At 46.3% G+C, this 10,942-nt stretch overlaps 1 protein-coding gene and 1 pseudogene across 3 annotated transcripts in view; one reads left to right on the top strand and one right to left on the bottom strand.

Moving 5' to 3' along the window:
* Nucleotides 1-3,771: 3,771 nt before the first annotated feature.
* Nucleotides 3,772-10,942, bottom strand: part of LOC146355413 (E3 ubiquitin-protein ligase TRIM11-like) — a 47,284-nt gene continuing 40,113 nt past the window's right edge. For both annotated transcript variants that reach the window (XM_084830613.1, XM_084830614.1), the window contains one exon: nt 3,772-4,364. The gene's annotated coding sequence lies outside the window, so the exon portion shown is untranslated. The remainder of the gene's footprint in view (nt 4,365-10,942) is intronic.
* On the top strand, nt 7,718-9,376 carry LOC146355414 (butyrophilin subfamily 1 member A1-like; annotated as a pseudogene). Its single transcript, XR_014787111.1, has one exon. The product of XR_014787111.1 is annotated as a butyrophilin subfamily 1 member A1-like (transcript).

Genomic DNA, 10,942 nt, shown 5'->3' with positions numbered 1-10,942 from the left:
TAACGTCATGTGTGGTACCCCATGGATTTGTGCCCTTGCCGGACATCTGTGTTCTTGTTCTCTCAAATGCTGAAGTCCTGTTTTTGTAAAGCTGCCTCTAGTTTTCCTTCATATCTTCCCAATTAATAATAGGAGGAGCCATGGAGAGACAGAGAGACAGACCTGCTTAACAGTATACATAATATCACTGACTATCCCCATATTGTATTGTGGGTGGGGGTGGCAAGGATACTTTGAAGCCACCTGGCTGTAGTCTAAATAGAAGCAAAACCCACTTGTTTTCAACAAAAGTAATGCTTTACCAGCTTTAAGGACAGTCAATATAATAGGTACAAGTAAGTTCAACAGGTAAGTCCAAACTATACTTCTCTATCCTCAAGGCAAAGATGGTCCCCTACATGCTTGTGTGGAGAGGTGTCTGATGGGGAAAGGATTTCTGTCCTGAGGTAAGTAAACGCAAGTATATCCAGAACCAGAGACAACTCTAGTAACAGGTATTTATTATTTATTTTATTTTATTTATTTCATTTCTATACTGCCCAATAGCCGAAGCTCTCTGGGCGGTTCACAAAAATTAAAACCAAACAACACACAATAAAACAATTTAAAATATATAGAACATTAAAACCACAAGGTACTGTAAATTCTGGCAGGACGAGAACCCAGCTCCTTTTCTGTTGCTCCTCTCTTGCTCTCTCTCTCAGCCCAGTGTGCTTTAGTTCCCCCATATCATGTTCTTTGACCCAAAGGGGGAAGGGTTTGGGGATAGCTTTCTCAGCCCCCCCCCCCCACTATGCCCCTCAGGCAAATAGGGCTTTGGACTTAAGGTTGGCTTCATTTCCTGATCTCCTCTCTAGTGGAAATAACCTCTAGGCGGTCTCAGTTTCTTGCTGGCTCTTTTTTTCTTTCTAGGGAGCCTTGACTATCGCAGCTTCCAAACGCAGCCAGGACACCACTCTGAAACCGCTCTCCCTCTTTGGCTTGCCTGCTCTGCCCAGCCTCTGCTGCACAACTGTGGCTCGCTCAGCTGACCTCCTGAGGTAGGGGCTTCCCAGCAGCATTAAGCATACTTACCCAGACCCCCGGAGCTGCCACTGCTCAATGACTGGACCCTCACCAAGCCCAGGCTGCAGCAAAGATATGGGGAAGGCATTGGTGGATCAAGGGGAGGAGATTACATGTGCGTGGGCACACACTCTCTCTCTCTCTCTCTGCATATTTTTTCATGCCTGTTAGTCAAATAAGCTCATATTCCCAGTTCTACTCCTAGATTTCGGATATTACACTTGGCCCCCTGACGCCAGAAAAAAAAAAATACACACACACACCTCTATCTATCTGAAAGATAGACAGACTAACCATCAGAGGGGGAGAGAGAGAGAGAGAGACATTTCAGGTGGTGCTGGTCACGATCACTATTAACTCAATTACGTTGTGAAGCGCTCCAATAACTGACTGCCAGATTAAATAAAATGGCATCCATTGTCATTGCACAACAGAATTCTGGTTGCCTCTGCCTTTTCACAAGTTTTCGTAACCAGCTCCTGAAAATCCTGCCCCCAACCCAGCCAACACATTATAGTAACTGTTGGAAAGCTGCCAATATTCCCTTCCTGGGCAAGGGGCTCAGATCGCAGCTAGTTGCTGTGCAACTCCAGGATCTCTTGGAAGAAAGTGATGATCTGGATCCATTTCAGTCAGGCTTTAGCCCAGGCACTGAAACTGCCTCACTTGTCTTGATGGATGACTGGTGTTTTGAGGACAGAAAGAGTGCAACCCTATCCAGACTCCTGGACCTCTCTGTAGTTTTCAGTACCATAAGCCATTGTGTCCCTCTGGATAGGCATTCGGTGTACCATAAGTAACAACCATACCCACCGCTCTGAAAAGCTCCCATCCATACACAGCCAGAGACTTCTCATCATTTTAGTTGATGTATATAGGATGCTCTCAAGCCTGCAGTCTTGGTAGACTATGGCACTCCTTTTCAACTAGTATAGGGATGTGGTAATTGGAACTAGTGGGCTGAACCTGAATCCTGACAAGAGAGAAGACAGAACATAATATACTAAAGGTAACATAATTCTAGAACCTGGGGTCATCCCATGGAGCTGATTGGTGGGAGAGTTCCTGTGTGTAAACAACCCAGAGTTAACGAAACAAACCAGGAATTGATGCCGTGATGTGTGAGCCAGGTCATTGTCATCTAGACACCCCATACAATTCCATGAAGGAGGCAGGGCAATTGAAAGATAAAAGGCTTGCCTGGAAGCACATGGTGAATAGTGAATGAATAATAACTTTTTAATGGGTAGTTCTGGCATGACATCAATAAATATATGAATCCAAGGTCTGAGTTGTACAGCCCAACCCATCTGTGCATAACATTCCAACTTGGATTTTTACCTGCACAGAGTACAAGGCTGACTTGTCAGTTTTCATATTTTAATAGGAAATAAATTATTTAGAGTTTGTGGAATTCAAACATATTCTTGTATGTTTGGTCCTGGCATATGAGCCAGTTTGGTACAATGGCTACTTAGAGTATTGGACTTAGAGGGCTTCCAGATGAGCCTTTGATTGTGCAATCACCCTCCCTCATTTGTGAAATTTTATGGGGGTTCAGATTTCATAATCCATTTGCAACCCTCCTATGTTTTCCCACCACTTTCCCCATCTTTTGTCTTTCCACAGAAACACCTTTAAGGAGGGAAACATGGAATAGCTGCACAATGTCTTTTGATTGGTAGCATTGGGAGCTCTTCATCTGGAAGCCTCTTTAGACTGGGAGATCTGGGTTCAAAGTCCCAGTCAGTCCTACAGCTCACTGGGTGATGCTAGGCCAGCCACTCTCACCCAGCCTAATCTACTCTATAGGATAATTGTGAGGCCAAAATTAGATAACCATTTAGTCCAAGCTTCTTAGAGGGAGGAAACAAATAGGATGACAAAAAGTTGCTTTAAAACCCTTGGATCAATGAAGATGTTGCCCTTGGAACAGCAGCAGCTTGCTTTTTTAAACACAAAACCCATCCTATTGGCTTGAGGCACCATCTTTAGGGAGGCAGTCCTCTTTCTTTCTCACACAAGATGGAATGCCTCTTTAAAGATGGTGCCTCCTACGACACGTCTGTGCATCGTCTAAAAACAAAGTAAGCTTTCCCCCCTTCATAAATGCGCAGTCTTGTAGCTGCTCTTCCTCCTGGATTGATGTCTTCTTCAGGCTCCCCAGCCTCTCACAAAGAAACCTCTTGACCATTCTCCCTCAGGCAAACTCCCTTCAGATGCCTCTCCACAGCTCCTTATATTCACTTCAGTCAGAGCCACACAGCCATTCAGCTTTGGTGTGGCCAACATGGCACCACCCCACATCTGTTCAAACTCAGGACCATAGGCATCTTTAGAAGGTTCAGCTATTCTTCGAGCAGATAGTACCAACTGTAATCTTACCTTCCTATACAGAGAGACACAAATCTGGCCGCATTCCCCTCTCAATGGTAATTTTAACTGCCACTCCACCAGCACACCATATTTACAAGGAAACTCTCCTCAGGCACAAGCCCCCAGTAAAAGACATACATTTTCTCTTGTACTATTAACTCCTTGAAACAAAATAGAAGAGTTAAACTTCTACCTCAGAAGAAGTCAGTTTCTTCATACAGCCGTAGAAGGCACAGGATCAATATCCCAACATTTTCAATCTGTTGCATCATCACCATCTCCTCCTCATTTTGTGTGTGTGGATAATGACTTTTTCAAGGGGGAATGACAAAAAAGGAGCTTCCGCCTGATCTGTTTGCTTTTTTTTTTTGCAGATGGAAGATAAGCTCTATGATCAGGAACTGGAAATCCTGCCTGAAGACCATTAAGACTGCAGCTCTTGGTCGCTGTAATACAGCAACAGAGAAAGGTCTAGGGCAGCGGTTCTCAACCTGTGGGTCGAACGACCCTTTCACAGGGGTCGCCTTAGACCATCACTACGACAACTTGGAAGGGCTCAGCTGGGTGGATTGCAGCGGGTCCGGCGGCTCCGACGGGGCGCGCCGAGCGTCTCGCCAGCGCGACGCTTACGATACGCTCAGCTCCGACCGTGAGTGCAGGAGGCGTCGGGCCGACGGCGAGCTGCCGCCCCCGGGGGGGCTTTTCTGCCCGCCCCTCCCTCGCCACCCCGCTCCCGTCTCGCCTCGCTCTCGCCTCTTCGCTACACAAAGGCGTCGCTGTTGTGTCCCGCTGCTCCGGCGTGAGCTCGGAGGGGTGCCAGGCGCTGGACGGGACCGGCGGGGTTTCGTGGCAGGCTTCGTGGGCAGGCTCCGCAACAGGCCCAGGGCTTGCCTCCGACCATGTGAAGAGTTCCGGAGACGGGCCTATCCAGGAGGCGAGAGAGGACAGGGATGGGGATGAGGATGAGGAGGTCGGTCTTGAGCCAACCCTTCGAGGTTAACCGTCAAAAGAAGCCCAAAATCTTTGGGTAAAATCCAGCTAAAGCCCTACTTAAGGTAGACGCATTGAAATGAATGGGACTGACGTTCATAGAATCATAGAATAGTAGGGTAGGAAGGGTCCTATAAGGCCATCGAGTCCAACCCCAAGGTGGTCATGACGGTTTTAAGTCCCGTTCATTTTAATGGGTCTACTCGAAGAAAGGCTTTAGTTGGATTTTATCCAGAGTTGCCCAATTGCCCAGCTGTGGATTTTGAAGTTATTGCCTGGCTTCCCGCCCCTGCCTTGGCCTTTTACATAAAGAGAGGAAACGTGTCTCTGAGCGTGTGCAGAGTTGCAGCTGTGAGAAGATGCAGAGTGGGCCTCTTGAGCATGTGCAAAGGTCTTGGGCATGTGCAAAATGGCCCTGTTGGAAGGGAACACTGGAGAGGCAGTCAAATGGGGTGAGTGGGCTATGGGTGTCATTAAGGCTGCAATTAAATGTGTGCTTATGTGGGAGTAAGCTTACTTGAGAGTAAGCCCCTATTGAACTGACAGCGGGGCTCACTTCCTGGGCAGGACCAAGGTATTTGGGTGCCTGAAGCAGAAAATCCAAACATAATTCTTCCTGCTACCAAATTCATGCTAACATAGGACCTGACCCACCAAGACATGCTCCTGCGCAAGCCCCATTGAAAGTGCAAGTGCTTTCAGAGTGGGGCACACACAGGGGAACGCCCTGGTGGGTTGTGCACCAGAGATCAGACCATCTGCCTCCAACTGCTGTGTGTGTTTTAGTTTATAAAGTTTTATAGTAACTTTCAGTTTTTTAAGGGAGCAATGACACAAAGCAAATGGCAAGATGTGGGGTGAGGGAGTAAGGGAGAAGGAAAAGGAAAAGACCGGGAGGAGAACATAAAAATGCAGAGGGATAAAATCATACCATCAGAGTTGGAATTAACTCTGGTCCAGGGATGGGGGACTGTTCTGGCCCCAGGGGCCGGATTGCCTCCTGGGACAACCTCTGGGGGCAGGATGATGTTGGGGTGGGCTCACTCTCTCCTGAAGCCCCACCTCCTTTCTCCAAAGCCCCCACTCCTGACATCTTTAACTGCTCAGATATATTTTTTTAAAATATGATGTGATAAATAAATCTATGAAATAAATAATAAACAAAGTCTCTTTTTCCATGTGTTGAGAATATGATGAGGTGCTTAGCCTTCCCCACTCTGGTGCTTTCCCAATGTGTTGCACAGCATCTCCCATCACCCCCAGCCAGCTTGGCCAACTGAAGAGGCTGGGGATGCTAGGAGTTGTTGTTCAGCACATCAGGAAGGAAGCAGGTTGGGGAAAGTGGCCTAGATAGAAGGTGAGTCTCTTTCACCACAGAGGATGTCTTTCATCCTGTTGTTGTTGTTGTTCAGTCGTTCAGTCGTGTCCGACTCTTCGTGACCCCATGGACCATAGCACGCCAGGCCTTCCTGTCCTGCACTCTCTCCCGGAGCGTGCTCAAGTTCATATTCATTGCATCCGTGATGCTATCTAGCCATCTCATCCTCTGCCGTCCCCTTCTCCTTTTGCCTTCAGTCTTTCCCAGCATCAGGGTCTTTTCCAGAGAGTTTTCTCTTCGCATTAGGTGGCCAAAATATTGGAGCTTCAGCTTCAGTATCTGTCCTTCCAATGAGCAGTCAGGGTTGATTTCCTTTAGGATAGACTGATTTGACCTCCTTGCAGTCCAGGGGACTCGTAAGAGTCTTCTCCAGCACCACAGTTCGAAAGCATCAATTCTTCGGCGCTCAGCCTTCCTTATAGTCCAGCTCTCACAGCCATACATTACTACTGGGAAAACCATAGCTTTGATTAGACGGACCTTTGTCGGCAAGGTGATGTCTCTGCTTCTTACTATGCTGTCTAGGTTTGCCATAGCTTTCCTGCCAAGGAGCAAGCGTCTTTTAATTTCATGGCTACAGTCACCGTCTGCGGTGATCTTGGAGCCCAGGAAAGTAAAATCTGTCACTGCTTCCATTTCTTCCCCTTCTATATGCCAGGAAGTGATAGGGCCAGATGCCATGATCTTCGTTTTTTTAATGTTGAGTTTCAAACCAGCTTTTGCACTCTCCTCTTTCACCCTCAACAAGAGGCTCTTGAGATCCTCTTCGCTTTCTGCCATTAGGGTGGTATCGTCTGCATATCGGAGGTTGTTGATAATTCTCCCGGCAATCTTAATTCCGACCTCTGATTCATCCAACCCGGCATTTCTCATGATGTACTCTGCATATAAGTTAAATAAGCAGGGTGACAATATGCAGCCTTGTCGTACTCCTTTCCCAATTTTGAACCACTCGGTTGTTCCATGTCTGGTTCTTACTGTTGCTTCTTGACCCTCGTACAGGTTTCTCAGGAGACAGGTAAGGTGGTCTGGTACTCCCATCACTTTAAGAATTTGCCACAGTTTGTTGTGATCCACACAATCAAAGGCTTTAGCGTAGTCAATGAAGCAGAAATAGACGTTTTTCTGGAATTCTCTTGCTTTCTCCATGATGCAGCGAATGTTGGCGATTTGATCTCTCGTTCCTCTGCCTCTTCGAAACCCAGCTTGTACTTCCGGTAGTTCTCGGTTCGCATACTGCTGAAGCCTAGCTTGTAGGATTTTGAGCATCACCTTGCTGGCATGTGAAATGAGTGCAATTGTGCGGTAGTTTGAACACTCTTTGGCGTTGCCCTTCTTTGGAATTGGAATGTAAACTGACCTTTTCCAGTCTTGTGGCCACTGTTGAGTATTCCAAATGTGTTGGCATATTGAATGCAGCACTTTAACAGCATCATCTTTTAGGATTTTAAATAGTTCGGCTGGAATACTGTCATCTCCGCTAGCTTTGTTGTTACTAATGCTTCCTAAGGCCCACTTGACTTCACTCTCGAGGATGTCCAGCTCAAGTTCAGTGACCGCACTATCATGGCTATCAGGGACATTCAGATCTTTCCTGTATAGTTCTTCTGTGTATTCTTGCCACCTCTTATTAATCTCATCTGCTTCTGTTAGGTCCCTGCCTTCTTTGTCATTTATCATGCCCGTCTTTGCACAAAACGTTCCCTTGAGATCTCCAATTTTCTTGAAGAGATCTCTAGTCTTTCCCATTCTGTTGTTTTCCTCGATTTCTTTGCATTGTTCATTTAAGAAGGCCTTCTTGTCTCTCCTTGCTATTCTCTGGAACTCTGCATTCAGTTGGGTATATCTTCCCCTTTCCCCCTTGGTTTTCGCTTCCCTTCTTTCCTCAGCTACTTGTAAAGCCTCATCAGACAGCCACTTGGCTTTCTTGCATTTCTTTTTCTTTGGGATGGATTGAGTTGCTGCCTCCTGAACAATGTTACGGACCTCCGTCCATAGTTCCTCAGGCACTCTGTCTATCAGGTCTAATCTCTTAAATTTATTCCTCACCCCCACTGTATATTCATAAGGGATATGTTTTAGGTCATACCTGAATGGTTTAGTGGTTTTTCCTACGTTCTTCAATTTAAGCCAAAATGTTGCAATAAGAAAATACCAGACCACCAGGAGGTAAGGTTGAGGAGGGATGCTTTTCCTCCATGTGCACTACTTAGTCTAAAACAGCCTTCCCCCAGCTTTGGACCTTCATGCTGGCTGGGCATGCTGGGAGTTGTAGTCTAACACAGCTGGAGGGGACCAGGTTGGGGGAAGGCTTGTCTAAAAAGTGAAACCGCCCACCCCCACTTGATGCCAAATTAGCAAGCGCATGTTTCCTATACACATGGCTTGTCTGGTTCAGCCCTTTTCCTGCTCTGTGTTGGGCCTCCTGACCAGGTTCAAGTTGTTGCAGAACCCAGAGTCAGAGAGACCACGGAGTGAAGGAAAAAGAGATTCTTTATTTAACGCGCGGGCTTAAGGCTGGAATCATTTCCAAAGAGCCAGAAGCCCCGAAATACATCAGCACATTGTTTTTATAGACATTGTGACACATATGAAACGGCTCCTCCTCCCCCTCCCGTGTGGGGTTGCAGTCCTCAACATTTCTTCTCCTAGCACTATTGTTTATAATACAAGAACTGGGTTATAGGGTAGCCATGATAAGGAGAGAACAGAAGAGAACAGCAGAGAACAAGATATACAATTGTATGACCTTTGACAAGATATGGAATTCCTGTGTCTCGTCAGCTTACAACAATATATTCAAGGGAGAAAAAGCTCAGCAAGAACATGAAGCATGAGACTGCATGAGGCTACTTAGTCTGACCCCCGATATGGCTGCTACAAAGTCAGGCCTGGAGGAAGGAGGCTCTGTGAGTGACTCTGCAGCAGCTGAAGTCGATTCTTTCCCTAGGATCATCCACCATCCAGACTCCACTTTCATTCTCCCTTTCTATCCTGCAATGAGTGTGACTCTGGATCCAGACACTGCACATCCTGAACTCTTCCTGTCAAAGGACCTGAAGACACTGAGATGGGATATAGTATATAAAGACCTGCCTCACAACCCAGGGAGATTTGAGTCTATAGTCTATGTGCTGGGCTATGAGAGATTCACTTCAGGAAGACATTGGTGGGAGGTAGAAGTGCTGGAGAGGGGAAAGTGGGAAGATCTCTGGGGGGCACCAGCATGGGCCATTGTGGTCACAAGAGACACTATCACAAGAAAGGGACTGATCGGACTTAAACCTGATGAGGGGATCTGGGCAGTGGGGAAGGCATACCGTGACTTGCGTTCACCGTGTCAAGTCTTAGCTTTTACTTCCCCTGAGCCAAACCCTTTGATCTTGAGAAAAGAGCCCCAGAAGATCCGGGTGGCCCTGGATTATGAAGAGGGCAGGGTGGATTTTTTTTGATGCATATACTGATGAATTCAGCTTCACATTCCATGCAGGATCATTATCTGGGGAAAGAATCCGACCCCTTTTCCACACTGGGGGGTGGGATGGCAGCCTGAAGTGTGACTCTTGAGGACAACTACCTCCCCGTGCACCAGTCCCCCCACCCTAAAAGGAGGACACACTCTAGAACAGTGGTTCTTAACCTTCCTAATGCCGCGACCCTTTAATACAGTTCCTTATGTTGTGGTGACCCCCCACCATAAAATTATTTTCGTTGCTACTTCATAACTGTAATTTTATGCTACTGCTACTGTTATGAATCGTAATGTAAATATCTGATATGCAGGATGTATTTTCATTGTTACAAATTGAACATAATTAAAGCATAGTGATTAATCACAAAACCAATATGTAATTATATATTGTGAAATATTTATTTCTAATTACAAATAAATGAAATTTTGTCTTGACGCATGGTGTAGCATGGGTAACAGTCTTAATATAACAACCCCAAATTGGGACTGGAGTATTGGACTGGAGAGGAGCAGACAGCATCTACAACTTACATAACCCATCAGATCAGGCATGAACTCAGCTGGTGGAATTCAAGATGGTCAGAAAATAAGACACTTGGGTTGGGAAGTCCAAGAGCCTCCTCCTTGATTAGGGATCCCGGCAGGATGAAAGCCCCTTCATGGATCACTGCCTTGTTGTGGTGAAGGGGCTTGTGTAACTCAGTGAAGCCATAAGCTATGCCGTGCAGGGCCACCCAAGACGGACAGGTCATGGCAGAGAGTTCTGACAAAATGTGGTCCACTGGAGAAGGAAATGGCAACCCACTCCAGTATTCTTGCCAAGAAAACCCCATGGAACGTATCACAAGGCTAAAAGATATGACGCCGGAAGATGAGCCCCTCAGGTCGGAAGGTGTCCAATATGCTACTGGGGAAGAGCAGAGGGTATTTCCAAGTAGCGCCAGAAAGAGCGAAGCGGCTGGGCCAAACCCGAAAGGACACTCAGCTGTGGATGTGTCTGGCGGTGAAAAGAAAATCCGATGCTGTAAAGAACAATATTGTTTAGGAACCTGGAATGTCAGATCAATGAATCAAGGTAAGTTGGAGGTGGTCAAACATGAGATGGCAGAACATCGACATCTTGGGAATCAGCGAACTAAAATGGACAGGCATGGGCGAATTTAATTCAGGTGACCATCATATCTACTATTGTGGGCAAGAATCCCTTAGAAGAAATGGAGTAGCACTCATAGTCAACAAAAGGGTGGAAAAAGCAGTACTGGGGTACAATCTTAAAAATGATAGAATGATCTCAGTACGAATCCAAGGCAAACCATTCAACATCACAGTAATTCAAGTCTATGCCCCAACCACTGAGGCCGAAGAAGCTGAGGTTGATCGGTTCTATGAAGACCTACAACACCTTCTAGAACTAACACCAAAAAAAGATGTCCTCTTCATCATAGGGGACTGGAATGCTAAAGTAGGAAGTCAAGAAATCACCGGGATAACATGCAAGCATGGCCTTGGTGTACAAAATGAAGCAGGACAAAAGCTAATAGAGTTTTGCCAAGAGAACATGCTGATCATAGCAAACACTCTTTTCCAACAGCACAAGAGGCGACTCTACACATGGACGTCACCAGATGGTCAATATCGAAATCAGATTGATTATGTCCTTT

Source organism: Heloderma suspectum, chromosome 2 (genome assembly GCF_057233095.1).
Source record: "Heloderma suspectum isolate Gila_16-S chromosome 2, 16-S_ref, whole genome shotgun sequence".
Classification (NCBI taxonomy): Eukaryota; Metazoa; Chordata; class Lepidosauria; order Squamata; family Helodermatidae; genus Heloderma; species Heloderma suspectum.
This window is presented reverse-complemented; position numbering and strand designations above follow the sequence as displayed.